At 39.3% G+C, this 11668-nt stretch overlaps 1 pseudogene; it reads left to right on the top strand.

Annotated features, from left to right (window-relative positions):
• Positions 1-284: 284 nt before the first annotated feature.
• LOC134387525 (G/T mismatch-specific thymine DNA glycosylase-like) lies at positions 285-10164 on the top strand (annotated as a pseudogene).
• Positions 10165-11668: the final 1504 nt, after the last annotated feature.

Raw genomic sequence — 11668 nt, 5'->3', positions numbered from 1 at the left:
TTTCCTTATTTTAAAACATTGCTGGTTCTCCTAATGTTTTCCAAATGTAAGAAAACTCTCTCTCTCTCTCAAGCTATCTATAACTAAGAACAGTTTGGTAAAATATCATTTAAAACAGAGATAAAAGGGAAAAGTTGACAACAAGAAAAGATGTGAAGTTGGAGAGGAGTGGTCCTTGAAGGTGGAAGCATGCCTTGAATATTAAAGAAGCAGCTGAGGCCACTGTGCTGCAGAGGAACAAACAAGACTCTGGCAGAGACCACACACCCTGAGGTGCCGCCGTCATGCGATTCAGCAGGTAGGCCTCACTGCCACCACCTGTCTCCATCCCCAGCCTGTCCCAGTGCCCACAGAGCAGGGAGATGTCCAGCAGGGGAGGCAGAAGCTCTGCAGAGACCACACACCCTGCGGTGCCACTGCACAACCCAGCAGCCTGGCTGAGTGCATGCTGACCACAGAAGTGGCTCCCCAGAGAGGCCCAAGACCGAAGGCAACCACACACACAAGGCACTAGTGGCCAACTGAGCAGACACTGAGGTAGCCATACCAAATTGGCAACCCCAGCAACATCTTAGCCCGACAAAAGTGTCAAACCTGTGGACTGTGAAACCCCCTGCCACAATGAATAAACATCAAAGCAAAGAACCAGAAATATGAAAAATCAAGAAAGTACACCACCAAAGGGCAATAACTCTCAAGCTCTAGATCCTATAGAACAAGAAGCCCTTGAAATGTCTGACAAGGAATTTCGAATGATAATTCTAAGGAAACTGAATGAGATACAAGAAAACATAGCTAGACAACATGATGAAAGGACGAAAAGTATACAGGGCCTGAAAGAAGAAATGTACAAGGGAATCAATGCGCTGAAAAAGAATGTAGCAGAGCTTGCCCGAGCTGAAGAATTCATTCAACAAAATAAAAAACACAACAGAGAGTTTAACTAGCAGGCTTGCAGAAGCAGAAGAGAGTACTTCTGACCTTGAAGATGGTCTGTTTGAAATAACACAGGCAGACCAAAAGAAAAAAAGAAACAAAAAAGAATTAAAGGCATGGAAGAAAATCTGAGAGAGATATCAGACATCCTTAGGGCTCAAATATTCGAGTCATGGGTACTCCAGAAGGGGAGGAAAAAGGAGATTGCATTGAAAATATTTTCAACAAAATAGTGGCAGAAAACTTCCCAGGTATAGGGAAAGACATGGATCTTCAGATTCAGGAAGCTCAAAGATCCCCAAACGTATTCAACTCAAAAAGGTCTTCTCCGAGACATGTTATAGTCAAATTGGCAAAACTCAAAGACAAAGAGAGAATCTTAAAAGCTGCAAGAGAGGAGCATCAAATCACCTATAAGGGAGCCCCAATCAGACTAACATCAGACTTTTCATCACAAATCCTAAAAGCAAGAAAGGAATGGGATGAGATATTCAAAATACTAAAAGACAGAGATTACCAGCCAAGAATACTCTAACCCGCAAGGCTATCCTTCTGAAATGCAGGGCAAATAGTATATTTCTCAGACAAACAAAAACTGCGGGAGTTCACTACCACACGACCACCCTTACAAGAAATCCTCAAGGGAGTACTGGGTTTTGTATCTGAAAAATAACTACCACTGCCATAAAAACCCAAGAAAAATCAAAACCCACTAGTATAATAAAAATGGCATCCAGGAAGAGAAAACAAACAAACAGAGAGGCTATCTACAACCCAAGGAACCAACAAATACAGAAAACAAACGGTAAATCAGAAAGAAAGAAACAAAAGACACCTAAGACAAACAATAATCAATAAAATGCTAGGATTAAATCAACACTTTTCAATAACTCTTTTTGTAAAAGGCTTAAATTCCCTAATCAAAAGACACAGACTGGCTGACTGGATTAAAAAGGAGGACCCAACTATATGCTGCCTTCAAGAGACCCACCTCAGCCATAAAGATTCACATAGACTAAGAGTGAAAGGATGGAAAAAGATTTACCGTGCAAACAGAAAAGAAAAACGAGCTTGAGTAGCTATTCTTATATCTGATAAAATAGACTTTAAACTAAAAACCATAAAAAGAGATAATGAGGAGCAATACATAATGATAAAAGGATAGATCCATCAAGAAGACATAACAATCATAAATATATATGCATCCAATGTCTGAGCAGCCAGATTTGTAAAACAAACTCTATTAGACCTAAAGAAGGAAATAGACATTAATACTATAATAGTAGGGGACCTGAACACCCCACTGTCAATATTGGACAGATCATCTAGGCAAAGAATCAGCATAGAAACACAAGATCTAAACAACACATTAGACCAATTGGACTTGGCAGATATCTACAGAACATTCCATCCAACAACCTCAGAATATTCATTCTTCTCATCAGCACATGGATCATTCTCCAGGACAGATCACATATTAGGTCACAAATCAAGTCTCAACAAATTCAAAAGAATTGGAATTATCCCATGTATTTTCTCAGATCACAATGGATTAAAAATAGAAAGCAATCACAAACGAAACTCTGGAAACTATACAAACACATGGAAATTAAACAGCATTCTACTTAATGACATATGGGTCTAAGAAGAAATCAAACAGGAAATCAAAAAATTTATTGAAACTAATGAAAATAATGATACATCATACCAAAACCTGTGGGATACTGCAAAAGCAGTATTAAGGGGGAAATTTATCACATTAAATACTTACTTCAGAAGAATGGAGGGCCAGCCCATGGCTCACTTGGGAGAGTGTGGTGCTGATAACACCAAGGCCATGGGTTCAGATCCTATATAGGGACGGCCGGTTAGCTCACTTGGGAGAGCGTGGTGCTGACACCAAGTCAAGGGTTAAGATCCGCTTACCAGTCATCTTTTAAAAAAAAAAAAGAAGAAGAAGAAGAAGAATGGAAAGATGGCAAGTGGACAACCTAACACTTCACCTTAAAGAACTAGAAAAACAAGAACAATCCAAACCTAAAGGTAGCAGACAGAAAGAAATCATTAAGATCAGAGCAGAACTGAATGAAATTGAAGCCCAAAAAACAATACAAAAGATCAACGAATCAAAAAGTTGGCTTTTTGAAAAGATAAATAAAATTGACAAACCATTAGCATGGCTAACTAAAAAAAAGAAGAGAGAAGATCCAAATAACAAAAATTAGAAATGAAAAAGGTGATATTACAACTGATACATCTGAAATACGAGGAATCATTTGAGACTACTACAAACAACTATATGCCAACAAGTTTGAAAATCTGAAGGAAACGGATAAATTTCTGGACATACACAAGCTCCCAAAACTGAGCCAAGAAGACGAAGAAAATCTGAACAGACCAATAACAATAAAGGAGATTGAAGCCATTATCAGAAGGCTCCTAACAAAGAAAAGCACAGGACCAGATGGATTCACAGCAGAATTTGACCAAACATTCAAAGAGGAATTGACACCGATTCTTTACAAACTATTTCAAAAGACTGAAACAGAGGCAAATCAACCAAACACATTCTATGTAGCAAATATCACCCTGATACCAAAACCAGGTAAAGATACAACTAAAAAAGAAAACTACAGGCTGATATCCTTGATGAATATAGATGCAAAAATCCTCTCTAAAATACTAGGTAACAGAATACATCAACACATACATAAAATTATTCACCACGATCAAGTGGGATTCATCCCAGGGATGCAAGATTGGTTCAACACACACAAATCAATAAATGTGATACACCATATTAATAAAACCAAACAAAGGACCATATGGTCATCTCTATACATGCTGAAAAAGCATTTGATAAAATTCAACATTCATTCATGACAAAGACCCTCTATAAGTTAGGTATAGATGGAAAGTATCTCAGCATAATTAAAGCCATATATGATAAACCCACTGCCAATATCATCCTGAATGGGGAAAAGCTGAAAGCTTTTCCTTTAAGAACAGGAACTAGACAAGGATGCCCACTCTCACCACTCCTATTCAACATAGTGTTGGAAGTACTAGCCAGAGCAATCAGAGAAGAGAAGGAAATAAAGGGCATCCAGATTGGAAAAGATGAAGTCAAACTGTCCCTGTTTGCAGATGACATGATCCTATATATTGAACAGCCTAAAACCTCTACAAAAAAACTCTTGGAATTGATAAATGATTTCAGCACAGTAGCAGGATACAAAATCAACACACTTAAATCAGTAGAATTTCTTTTCTCCAATAGTGAACATGCAGAACGAGAAATCAAGAAAGCTTGCCCATTTACAATAGCCACCAAAAAAATAAAATACTTAGGAATTGAGTTAACCAAGGAGGTGAAAAATCTCTATAATGAGAACTACAAGCCCCTGCTGAGAGAAATTAGAGAGGATACAAGAAGATGGAAAGATATCCCATGCTCTTGGATAGAAAGAATCAACATTGTGAAAATGTACATACTACCCAAAGTGATATACAAATTTGATGCAATCTCCATCAAAATTCCAATGACATTCTTATCAGAAATGGAAAAAACTATCCAGACATTTATATGGAATAACAAAAGACCATGCATAGCCTAAGCAATGCTGAGCAAAAAAAATAAAGCTGGAGGCATAACGCTACCTGACTTTAAACTATACTACAAAGCTATAATAACCAAAACAGCATGGTACTGGCATAAAAACAGCCACACGGATCAATGTAATAGAATAGAGACCCAGAAATCAACCCACACACCTACAGCCATCTGATCTTTGACAAAGGCACCAAGCCTATACACTGGGGAAGACACTGCCTCTTCAGCAAATGGTGCTGGGAGAACTGGATATCCATATGCAGGAGAATGAAACTAGACCCATACCTTTCACTATATACTAAAGTCAACTCAAAATGGATTAAGGATTTAAATATACACCCTGAAACAATAAAACTTCTTAAAGAAAAACAGGAGAAACACTTCAGGAACTAGGAATGGACACAGACTTCATGAATACGACCCCAAAAGCATGCGCAACCAAAGGAAAAATAAACAAATGGGATTATATCAAACTAAAAAGCCTCTGCACAGCAAAAGAAACAATTAACAGAGTTAAAAGACAACCAACAGACTGGGAGAAAATATTTGCAAAATATACATCTAACAAAGTATTAATATCCAGAATATACAAGGAACTCAAACAACTTTACAAGAAAAAACAAGCAACCCAATTAAAAAATGGGCAATAGAGCTAAACAGGCATTTCTCAAAGGAAGATATATGAATGGCCAAAAGACACATGAAAAAATGCTCAACATCACTCAGCATCCGGGAAATGCAAATCAAATCCACACTGAGATACCATCTCACTTCAGTTAGGATGGCTAAAATCCAAAAGACTCTGAACAATAAATGCTGGTGAGGTTGCGGAGAAAAAGGAACTCTAACACATTGTTGATGGGACTGCAAAATGGTGCAGCCTCTATGGAAAACAGTATGGAGGTTGCTCAAACAGTTGCAGAAAGATCTACCATATGACCCAGCTATCCCTCTGCTGGGAATATACCCAGAGGAATGGAAATCATCCAGTCGAAGGTATTCCTGTTCCCCAATGTTCATTGAAGCACTCTTTACAATAGCTAAGAGCTGGGACCAGCCCAAATGTCCATCATCAGATGAGTGGATACGGAAAATGTGGTATATCTACACAATGGAATACTACTCAGCTATAAAAAAGAATGAAAAACTGCCATTTGCAACAACATGGATGGACCTACAGAGAATCATATTAAGTGAAACGAGTCAGGTACAGAAAGAGAAATATTACATTTTCTCACTTATTTGTGGGAGCTATAAATAAATATATAAATAAATACACAAACAACCAGGAGTGGGGGAGGGAAGAAGACACAACAATCACAATTCCTTGAAGTTGATACGACAAGCAAACAGAAAGGACATTGTTGGGAGGGAAGGGGAGAGGGGGGAGGGAAGGAGATTTTGGTAATTGGCCACAATAATCAACCACATTGTATATTGACAAAATAAAATAAAATTTGGAAGAAAAAAAAACAGAAGTAAAAGTATTTGTTTTCTCCCTATTTGATCCCACCCAAGTTTAATAACTTTAAGTATCCTTATGATTATTATGACAATGTGGTTATTTTTTTAAGTTCAATGAAAATTAACTCTCTCTCTCTTTATAACAGGATATAATTTAAAACTTTGGATGTAAGATAGCATATCTCATTTCCAAGTTGCTGATCCCTCTTTTATGTTGCCTGAATTTGGCCTAAACTGCTGCTTCATCCTGCGCTTCATCTTACCCCCTGAAGTGAGACAGATCACTGTAAGAAAGTGAGCTGAGATGCTCCTTTCAATCACCACCTGGGTAAGAGCCTTCCCAACACGAGAGATTTATACAAAGAAAAGTAAAAGCTTTTCAATCAAGGTATTGATCATCAATGCTTTTATGAGGAATGCCTTGATCATAAAGGAGGAAATAACATCTTCTCGACAAAAGCAGTTCTCTAAATTTTCCTGGCCTTAAAAAGGGTGTTTGTAACTTGGATGAGACATCCTGCTCTTAAACAAAAGAATCATAATTGATTGAAATTAGACACTCTGAAAGCAGTAAGGTCCTGGACAGTTTTAACATTAACGAACTCCCTGGACTCAGAATCAACTATTATATGGAGCAAAATCCCTCTTCAGAATTTCAACAATTGGTAATTACACCCAATTCACAGCACCTGGAGTGATGCCACTGCAGCCCTTAGAGACAATGACTTCATCAGTCCTCACCTGAAATAAATCGAAAGGACTTGCCATGCTAAATGATACCAACTTTGCTTTAAATGCTTTTGTCTTAACTGTGCCAACATGATCTGTAGCTTTTGCTTTTTCTTTTAAAAAAATAAAATGGAGGAGAGGTAGAGGATTCTTAAGGCAAATGTACCTCACAGGGCCTGGTTTTCCAAAGCCTTGCACTTTCAAATATTGGCCTTGCAGAGGACTGGAAATTTTCCTCAGGCTATAAAATCCCTGGTGTAAGATAAAGATTTGTGATACAGCAAGGTTGCTGGCTCAGGGACAGACTAGTTACTGATTAATGTGTAAAGATACTGGAAAATCTCTGGAGGGAGAAGGAATGTTTGCTAAGATCAAGCTTTTGTTGGTGGATCACTTAATTGTCTACTGGAATGTCATCTGACTTGTTTCACTGAAAGCTACCAGCCTATATTGTTAAACTATAACCCCACCTATGTTCTCTTCCTGTAACTTCCTGGTCTGGAAAATAAATGCAGTTAGAGAACCCCAATTCGTGGTTAATTTCCCAAGGAAGGGATGCCTCTCGCTTGAGGGTTCCGGGGAAGTTAATCACTTTGGCGTCTCTCACTGCTCAGAAGAAATGGGCTTTGAGTAATCCTTTGCATCTTTGTCACCAGAGGAAGTGGGGTGACAAATCCGTGAGGGAGCAAAGCAACAGGGGTTGGTGTGGGTCCTCTGCCTGCCTTTTTGCCACAAGGGAAAATTTCATTTGTGCTGACCCCAGTGGCTCAGGCCACGTCTTTCTCTCTCCTCTCTATGCTGCCATCTTGGGCTTTTATGCTCCATGGAGATCTCATCAGTCTCTTGCAGCACCGCTACCCTCTTCTACCAATGCTCTCATCAATATTTAGCTGTCTTTTAGTTGTTCTGGTTCTTTTCTGTGGGAGAAACATGCTGTAGGCACTTCTAGTCCATCTCTTGCACCCCCTCTGATAAAGCAGACTTTAAATCAAAATTTGCACTGAGACAAGGATGTGCATTACCTAATAATAAAGGGATCAATACAGCAAGAGAATATAACAATTATAAATATATATGTGCCCAGCACCTGAGCACCCAGATATACCAAGCAAATATTATCAGATCTAAAGGAGAGAGAGATAGATAGATACCAACACAATAATAGTTGGAGACTTTTAATAGTTGAGCTCGTCCACTCAGCTCTAGACAGACCATTGAGACAGAAAATCAGCAAAGATTTAAAGGATTTAAATGGCACCATAGAACAGATGTACCTAACAAACATTTACAGAATATTTTATCCAACAACTGCAATACACATTCTTCTCATCAGCACATGGAACATTCCCCAGGGTTGACCATATGCTGGGCCACAAAACTAATCTCAACATGCTCAAAAAAAAATCAAAATCATATCAAGTATCTTTTCTGACCATAATGGAATAAAACTAGAAATCACTAACAAGAACTTGCAAACCTACATATTAAAACTTGAAATTAAATAACATGTTTGTTAATGACCAATGGGCCAAAGAAGAGATTAATAAGGATTTTTTTCTTAATTTCTGGTAACAAATGAGGACAGAAAGACAACATACCAAAACCTATGTGATACAACCAAGGCAGTATTGAGGGAAGTTTATAGCAATAAACACCTACATTAAAAAAAAAAAAAAAAGATTTCAAATTCATAGTCTAACAACACATCTCAGGGAATTAGAAAAGCAAGAACAAATCAAACCCCCAATAAGTAGAAGAATAGAAATCATAAAAATCAGAGCAGAAATAAATGAAATTGAGACTAAAACTACAATACAAAAGATCAGTCAAACAAAGAGTTGGTTTTTGGAAAAGATAAACAAAATCAACAAACCATTAGCCAGACTAACCAAGAAAAAAAGAGTAAAGACCCAAATAAATAAAATTAGAGGGGCCTCAACAATCATGTCCAAGTCTCCGTTGTTGTCATATGCCTTGCCTGTTCCTCCATATTACAGAGACCAGTCACACATTTGCCTGGCAGGAGAAGCCACCTGCAGGGGCAGCCTCTGGGACTGGAAGCAGAGAATATGGGCAGTTACTCCCTTCAACAACCTCAAGCTTTTAAAGCATTTCCATTTCATCAATTGATGGCTGAAGCTTTTAATATGGCAGTTATGGATAAACAGCAAATCCCAGCAGGAGTTCCAGCCCCAGTTCCTCCTCAGGAAGCTGTACGAGAGGCTCCAAAAGGAAGGAAAAGAAAACCCAGAACAACAGAACCCAAAAAGCCTGCTGAGTCAAAGAAATCTAGCAAGTCCACAAAATCAAAGAAAAAGCAAGGAAAAAAATGACAGACATGTTTAAAGTGAAAAGTAGACCATTTTAACGGTGTTTCAGAAGCTGAACTTTTGACCAAGACTCTCCCTGATACTTCGACCTTCAATCTGGACATTGTGGTTATTGGCATAAACCCAGGACTAATGGTGGCTTACAAAGGGCATCATTACCCTGGACCTGGAAACCATGTTTGGAAGTGTCTGTTTATGCCAGGGCTGAGTGAGGTCCCACTGAATCATGTGAATCATCATACTTTACCAGGGAACTATGGTATCAGATATGGAAAGGGTGACTCCAGTCAGCAAAGATATTTCTAGTAAGGAACTCATGAAGGAGGACATATTCTAGTAGAGAAATTACAGAAATGTCAGTCAAGAATAGCTGTGTTTAATGCAAAAAGTATTTATGAAATTTTTAGTAAAGAAGTTTTTGGAGTAAAGGTTAAGACGGTGGCATTTGGGCTTCAACTCCATAAGATCTCAGACACAGAAACTCTCTTCTATGTCATGTCATCATCCAGTGCAAGATGTGCTCAGTTTCCTTGAGCCCAGGACAAAGTTCATTGCTGTGTTAAGCTAAAAGAGGTTGAAGGGCATCGAAAGAGTTGAAAGGCATTGAATGAAACACAGATGTAAAAGAGCTGCAATACACATTTGTCCTACAGCTTGCCCAAAAGGATGCAAAGAAGATGGTTGTTAAGGAAGAAAAATTTGATCCAGGTTATGAGGTATTGTATGGTGGTGCTTATGGTGAAAATCCGTACAGTAGTGAACCTTGCAGCTTCCCTTCAAGTGCACTAACAGCTGACAATGCAGAGTTAAGAAGAGAATCAACTTCCTTTTTATTTATTTATTTTTGTGTGTGTGACTGCACTCAGCCAGTGAGCGAACCGGCCATCCCTATATAGGATCCGAACCCGCGGCGGGAGCACTGCTGCGCTCCCAGTGCCGCACTCTCCCAAGTGAGCCACGGGGTCAGCCCTAGAATCAACTTCCAATGACATTCCCAGTGGGCAGTGGATGACCCAGTTATTTATAGACCAGCCTCCTTCCTTTAATAATCATTGTGAAATGCAACAACAGAAAGAAGAAAATCATGCTTAAGAATGGTGTTTCTCACTCTGCTTGAATGTTGCAGTTTTAATACAGTGGTCAAGGAGAACCTCAGTTTACTAACTGAAGTCTTTTATTAGTATTTCACCCTAGTGGTGTAATTCTAGTACAGAACAGTTGTACGGTAGAATCAACTGCATGAATGTAAGTAGTGTGCAAGGAAAAAATAGAGTTTTTGTATATGAGGGTTTTTTTATTTGAACTAACCATCTTTCCAGATTTTTATGTATATAAAATATACCTAAAATATACATTCTTCATATATTTCATTTATGAAGAAATTGAGGGCTGGCCAGTTAGCTCACTTGGTTAGAGCATGGTGCTGATAACACCAAGGTTAAGGGATCAGATCCCCATACAAGCAAGCCACCAGAAAAAGAAAGAAAAACCCATGGCTTACCTGGGAGAGTGTGGTGCTGATAACACCAAGGCCATGGATTTGGATCCCTATATAGAGATGGCCGGTTTGCTCACTTGGGAGAGCGTGGTGCTGACAACACCAAGTCAAGGGTTAAGATCCCCTTACTGGTCATCTTTAAAAAAAAAAAAAAAAAAAAAGGAAGAAAGAAAGAAACTGATTATCTTTTGGGAACCCTCAAGCGAGAGGTATCCCTTCCTTGGGAAATCAACTCCAAATTGGGGTTTTCTTCCTGCATTTATTCTCCAGACCAGGAAGTTACAGGAAGAGAACATAGGTGGGGTTATAGTTTAACAATATAGGCTGGTAACTTTCAGTGAAACAAGCCAGATGACATTCCAGTTAGGCAATTAAGTGATCCATTAACAAAAGCTTGATCTAGCAAACATTCCTTCTCCCTCAGCAATTTTCCAGTATCTACACATATCTATCAGTAACCTGTCTGTCCTTGAGCCAGCAACCTTGCTGTGCCACATATCTTTATCTTACACCAGAGACTTTATAGCATGAGGAAAATTTCCTGTCCTTTGCAAGGTCAATATTTGAAACTGCAAGGCTTTGGAAAACCAGGCCCTGTGAAGTACATTTGCTTTATAGTGTATTCCACACTCTCCCACAATGAATTTACAACTATTAAAAAGCAACAACTGCCAAGCTAGGGGCCACTAGAGCTCAGAAGAGGAGGAGAGACTTACAGAGTGCATGAAGGCAGGAGAAGCCATGATGAGAGAAAGAAAGGACCTTTCTGACTGTTTCAAGCCCCAACCACTTCCAGGCTGGCTCTGGTGAGCACACAGAGCAAGAGCTGGCAAAAGCCACTGCTGTTCCCTTCATACAAAGTTGCTCGGAGGCTGCAAGGGAAAAGAGGGCCTTGGTGAACCCCAGGCCAGCAAGACCACTAAGAGTTCCCATAGACCCACATAGGAGTGAGGGGCCACAGACAACTGGAAAAAGGAGCCACTCAGAGGCCAGTAAGTCATTGCAAGGGACTGGCACATGGCCCACCCCATGGGAAGTGTTTGGAGTCATGGGGGGTGGGGGAGACAGGCCCAGTGGTGGAACCTTGGGGCACAGCAT

Source organism: Cynocephalus volans, chromosome 10, assembly GCF_027409185.1.
Source record: "Cynocephalus volans isolate mCynVol1 chromosome 10, mCynVol1.pri, whole genome shotgun sequence".
In the NCBI taxonomy this organism is placed as follows: Eukaryota; Metazoa; Chordata; class Mammalia; order Dermoptera; family Cynocephalidae; genus Cynocephalus; species Cynocephalus volans.
Note: the sequence above shows the minus strand (reverse complement) of the source record. Positions and strands in the feature narration are given on the sequence as shown.